This window comes from Cannabis sativa, chromosome 2 (assembly GCF_029168945.1).
Source record: "Cannabis sativa cultivar Pink pepper isolate KNU-18-1 chromosome 2, ASM2916894v1, whole genome shotgun sequence".
In the NCBI taxonomy this organism is placed as follows: Eukaryota; Viridiplantae; Streptophyta; class Magnoliopsida; order Rosales; family Cannabaceae; genus Cannabis; species Cannabis sativa.
In genome coordinates, this window is record NC_083602.1 from 24,936,469 (window position 1) to 24,942,770 (window position 6,302).

Sequence of the window (6,302 nt, forward strand, 5' to 3'; positions counted from 1 at the left end):
AGTTCCTTTACCGCCACCTCCTTCTGGCCCACCACCATCCAATCAGCCTGTTATTCGAGATTCTTTGCCCAAGACAACTCTTCCTCCTTCTCCCAAGACACTTGGCAAGGGCAGCCAGAAACATAGTCAGGCAGCCAAAAACATAGTCGGGCAGCCTGCTCCAGCAAGAGTGAGAAGGCCATAGAGGTTGTCGAAAACTTCCTTGGCAAGTGCCTACCAAGTGTTGATGAATAACTTTAGGGGTTGGATGATGATTCCCCAGACTACCTGACAGCCAGCTTCTTAAGAGATGGGGCATTTGTAAGTTATCTTATTATTTGCTCAACTATTTACTTCATGCATTGTACAACTCTATTGATCTTATTTCTTCTTTTTTGATTTCAGCTTCTGTTGAAGCTTGGCCATGCTCATGCTAGGGCAAGGGCTTTGGAACAACCTTCAAGAAGAAATTAGAATGCAAGGATGCTAAACTTGCAACAAAAGATGTGCATCTTGCTGAGCTTGACAAGGTGAAGGTCGATCTAGAGTTGGCAGAGAAAGAGCTAAGAGAGTTGAAGGACCAGTACAACAGCATGGGCCAGCTTCTTGGTACTCCTACCAAAGAGGTGACTGAACTGACCTCAAAGAATGTCAAGTTGAAGAGGGAGTTGGAGGCTACCAGGAAGACCTGCCATGATAGGCAGGTTAGTCTTTATGTAGCTTTGTGGGGTCAGGACGACCTCATAGCTGAGTTTTGTAACTTGGCCATGGAGACTTTTTATGAGTGTTACCTCCATAATCCTGGGGGTAATTTTTTTTATGTTGAGTCTCCTGATTGCGAGGGCATGATTGCCTAGGGCAGGGAGTTGTATGAGGGTAGAACAACCAAAGAGAGTACTCCAAGGGTGTCTTCTAGCCAGCCTCGCTAAGCTTCTAATGGTGTACAGGCCAGCCAGGTTGGGGAGGCTGGCCAACATTCTATGGAGACACATGTCAGCCAATATTTGGTGGAGATACATAACAGCCAGGTTTTTGTCAGGTAGGCCATTAAGGGGGCTGCCCAGGCCACTGATTCTATCCACGAGGCTCCTGTTGCTGAGGCTACCACCCAGGAATCACCTGCGCATGACTCACCTACACTTAACAACATTGAAAAGCTTTAGTTTTATCTTTTTGTGCTTGGTTTTTTTTTTCTTCACTTTTTCTTTGTTTCTACCTGGCCCTGGCCTTATGCATTTAAAACAATGATAGTTCTTGTATTGCCTTAAGGCCTTTTACTTTCGAACTAGTGCCCGACCAGGCAGTCTTTAATCTTGGCTTTATCTTCTTTTGGTTTTTTAAACATGTAGCTAACTGGGAAGCCTTTAATCCCAAGTTTATACATTTTATGTTCACCTTGAAGCATGCCGTTTACAAATACTTAGCTATTAATTTTTGGCTTTGATGAAGCTTTAAATTTTTTTGCCTAAGTATATTTGTGCTTGTTTGATGCTGTGTGTGGGTGCCCCCAAGTGATCAAGCAAACTTTTGGTCTCTTGGTCACTTGCAATTCACCAAGTATATAGATCCTTTGCTTGTGCATCTTCTTAGGAGGATTGTTTTATACATATGTTGAACTAAAAATAAGAATTATCTTTAAAAAGCTAATTCGTTAGCAAGTTGTTTGACACAATTTGAACTGGAGAAACATCTTTATTCATTAATTGGCCTTACATATGTGTTGTTACTATGCAACATACATTTTTTAAGTACGAAAAGCTTACAAATACAATATGTTTTTAAAACCATGTTTTGGCTACTCCTGCGCGACATACTGTGCAAAGGCCACCACTAAAGAGTGGTGGTCATATAGCTCTTTTTTGAATTCTTGCACAGTGAGACATTACAGGAACTGCTACTGAAGAGTAGTTTTTTGTACAAGTGGGCTACTGGTAGTACTTTCTGAGATGGTCTCTATTCCAATATCTTAGTAGGAGAACCAATTCCATTTTCTCATTGTACCGGCCAAGTTTGTACGGACCTTTACTTGTAATTTTCGTCACTTGGTACGGTCCTTCCCAGTTAGGTCCAAACACTCCTACTGCAGATTCTTTTGCATTCAAGAATGCTCTTTGTAGCACTAAGTCTCCTACAAAGAATTTCCTCTCCTTGACTTGGGTATTGAAGTACCTGGCAACATTTTGCTGGTAGGCATGTAGTTTTAAGTTAGCATGGTCTCTTCTTTCTTCAATTTCATCAAGGAATTATGGCAACAAGGTGTGGTTTGTTCCTTGGTCATAGGATAATGCAAAGGGTGTCTATCCAGTGGTCGTCTTCTCGGTGTTCCTGTGTGACCAAAGTACCTCTGGGAGGAGGTTGGGCCAGCTACCTTTTTCCTCTTCTAGACGCTCTTTTATAGTGTCCTTGAGGGTCTTGTTTACAACCTCTACCTGCCCATTTGCTTAAGGGTGTGCAACTGCGGAGAATGGAAAGCATCTTTGATACTATGCTCCTTGCAGATGCACGCGTACCAGAAGATGATCTCATAATGAGCATTCTTAATGGCCTTCTAGCTGAATATGAGTCATTAACATCATTCTAAGTCAAGGAAACTTGAATGTTCAAGAAGTTCAATCACTTATGTTGAGTCAAGAGAATCGACTCCATTACTGGCACACTCCTGGTGTGATCAAAGTTCCTCCCTTTGCCAATCATGCTCAAATCAGTCATCGAGGTCGTGACTCCAATTCAAATCAAAGTCGTGGAGGCCATCGTGGTCGTGGACGTGCTCATAGATCTTTGAAAGGCATTAGATCTAAGATCGTGTGCCAGATCTGCACTAAACATGGCCATAGTGCCATCAATTGCTATTATCGTCATGAAGAGGATTCTCCACCTTATTCTCAGACATCGAATGGAGATAACACCAACACTAAGAATTCCTTTCTTGCTACACCAAAAACCGTTGTTGATCCCGCTTGGTATGTTGTGCGATAGATCACATTACCTCTGACCTCAACAATCTTAATCTGCAAAATGATTATCACAGTCGTGAGAAACTCATGGTAGCAAATGGTGAACTTCTTCCTATTTCTCACACTGGTACTGCCTTTTCATATTCACCTTCTCATAACACACCAATTACTTTACATGATGTTTTGTGTGTTTCTAATATCAAGAAAAGCTTAATTAGCATTTCTAGACTCACTGCAGATAATAACATCTTTGTTGAATTTCATTCTAATGTATGTTATATCAAGGACGAGGTGACATGTCAATCTTTGGTGGAAGGACAGCTTAAGAATGGGCTCTACTCTCTCTATCCTAGTCTAGAAAAGTCTCCATGTACTAAACCTTGTGTGACTCAATTGTTCAATTATGTTTCAGCTAGTGAGCAGTGTAAAAACTCTAGTTCTTCTAAATGTTTTAGTACTGTTCATACCAACTTCTGTAAGTGGCACCAAAGATTGGGTCACCCTACAATAAGGCTGTTACTCAATTAGTCAATGTACTTCCTAGTTATAATACAAAGTCTCAATCAAATAAAGCTAAATTTTGTTCTTCATGTGCCTATGGTAAAAGTCATGTTCAACCATTTAAACTTGCAAAAAATAAAACCACTCACCCCTTACATTATTGGGTTTTATGCCCTAAATAAAACTCATTTCAATATAATCAGATTTACTTATCAATATAGATCAGAAATAACATTTAATGTTGCATGGTTCACATGATTTATTTCATGATTATATGTACATAATGTATAAATTCATCTGAAACCCTTTTCACATACTTGATCCTGTTTATTGTGCCGTCAACACATTGGAAAGTAAACATGACTATGTGAATAAAGTTTCCTAGATTTATCAGACACAGGGTTTTACTGATATGATAATCTACAACAGAGTTTACTTGCATTTGAAGAAGTGCTATGTTCTTTCCAGAACATTGGTTAAAGTAAAGCTCAGGTTGGATGCATGGAGTATGCATCGGAAGGGACCGATATTGAACTTTGACTTAGATTTAATTAAACTTACCGTAAAATCTATTCAAGTCAATATCGCCTAGTTGATCCTAGATCAAATGATCTTAATCTTGTTATGATTAGGCTCAATCTTGAAAGGCTATTCGTGTTCCTTGAATTGTTAGTTAAGCCTACTTTTAAGTCAGGGTGATACGTACTTTTTGGGAACACGGTAGTGCAATTGAGTGGGAGCGCTAGCATAAACATGGAATCTATAGCTTCTATCTGGCGAATAGTAAGCAAAGGATGATCACCTTCGAGCTTGACCAAACGAAAATAAATGGTAGAGATCTCATTTCACATAAGCCGAAATATCATTTATACGGGGTCAAGTGTTTTAAGGATAAAATACATAGTAGGGTGTTACGGTAATTTAATCCCTTTACTGTGTAGATCATTCATATAGAGGATAATTGATCACATTAGGATTATAACAATGGATAACTAATGATGTGTCTATATGGTGGAACATATAGAGCATTCTATATACTGAGAGTGCAATTCTAAGTTCTATGCGTGGATTCAACGAAGAATTAATAAGTTAGTGAATTTTAATGCTAAATTCTTGATCTACTTATTGGAAGCTCGGTTATATAGACCCATGGTCCCCCCACTAGTTGAGATAATATTGCTTGTAAGACTCATGTAATTGATTTTGATTAATCAATTATAATTCACAAATTAGACTATGTCTATTTGTGAAATTTTCACTAAGTAGGGGCGAAATTGTAAAGAAAGAGTTTATAGGGGCATATTTGTTAATTATGATACTTTGTATGGTTCAATTAATAAATATGATAAATGAAAATATTATTTAATAATTATTTATAGTTATTAAATAGTTAGAATTGGCATTTAAATGTTTGAATTAGGAAATTGGCATTTTTGAGAAAATCAGATGCAAAAGGTGTTAAAATTGTAAAATTGCAAAAAGCAAGGCCCAATCCACTAAGTGTATGGCCGGCCACCTATGTAGGTATTTTAAGTTAATTTTTTCATTATTTTAATGCCATATAATTCAAATCTAACCCTAGTGGAATGCTATAAATAGATAGTGAAGGCTTCAGGAAAATTAGACTTTTCTTCTGACACTTTCTGAATCAGAAAAACTAAGCCTTCTCTCTCCCTATCTTTAGCTACCCCTTCTTTTTTCTTCTTCCTTTGAATTTCGAAATCCTTAGTGATTAGAGTAGTGCCCACACACATCAAGTGATACCTCAATCTTAGTGAGGAAGATCGTGAAGAAAGATCATCAGCAAAGGAGTTTCAGCATCAAAGATTCAGAGAAAGAGATCCAGGTTCAGAAATTGATAATGCTCTGCTACAGAAAGGAATCAAGGGCTAGATATCTGAACGGAAGGAGTCATATTATTCCGCTGCACCCAATGTAAGGTTTCTTAAACTTTATATGTGTTTAATTTATCGTTTTAGAAAGTTCTTATTTAGGATGTTAATAAACATACTTGTGAGTAGATCTAAGATCCTGGTAAAATAATTTCCAACAATTGGCCTCAGAGCCATGGTAATTGATTTACTTGCAAGAAATTTGGACTTTAAAACGATTGTTTGTATGTTCTTTGGATGGTATCATGTTGTATTGAGTGTTATTTGATGATTGATTGATGTTTGTAAATTTCGTGAAAAATAATTGTGATTTTGTTTCTGGAATTATTTTTATTGGATAGTATGGAAAAAATTAAGCAAGTTAGCCTTTTACAGAACTCAATTTCGATTTTATTTGAATTAGTTATGAATTTTTGAAGATTTAAAAAATCGGGGCTGTGCTGATATTTTCCTGCGATCGCAAATCTGTCCGTACAGTTCACAATTTTTTTGTTTTTCTTCGATTTTTCATACTTTTTCATGGAATTAACTTCCGATTTTTGGTATAGTTTTGTATTTATACTATTAATATTCTTAATTCAATTATACTTATCATTTTGAATTAATTTAATATTTTTTAAATTTAATTCAAGATATTAGTGTAATTTGAATTTGAATAGAATTAGTATCGATCTTCTTGCTTAAAAATCTATCTTATTTTAAAATTTGATTATATCTTATCTTATTTTAAATTTAAAAATAAGATATTTATAATCATGTAATTTTTAAATGATATAAGATATTTTGCTAATTTTTTTTTAAATTTTGTTATTTTATTTATTTAAATTACATTTAAAATTTGAAAAAGATATTTATTTATCTTTTCTAATTTTTTATTTAATTTTTATTTATAAAATAACATTTAAAATTTAAAAGTAGTTAGCAAAATTTTGAAATGATATTTAGGTTGGTTGAAGCCTAATTTTTCAAAAATTGT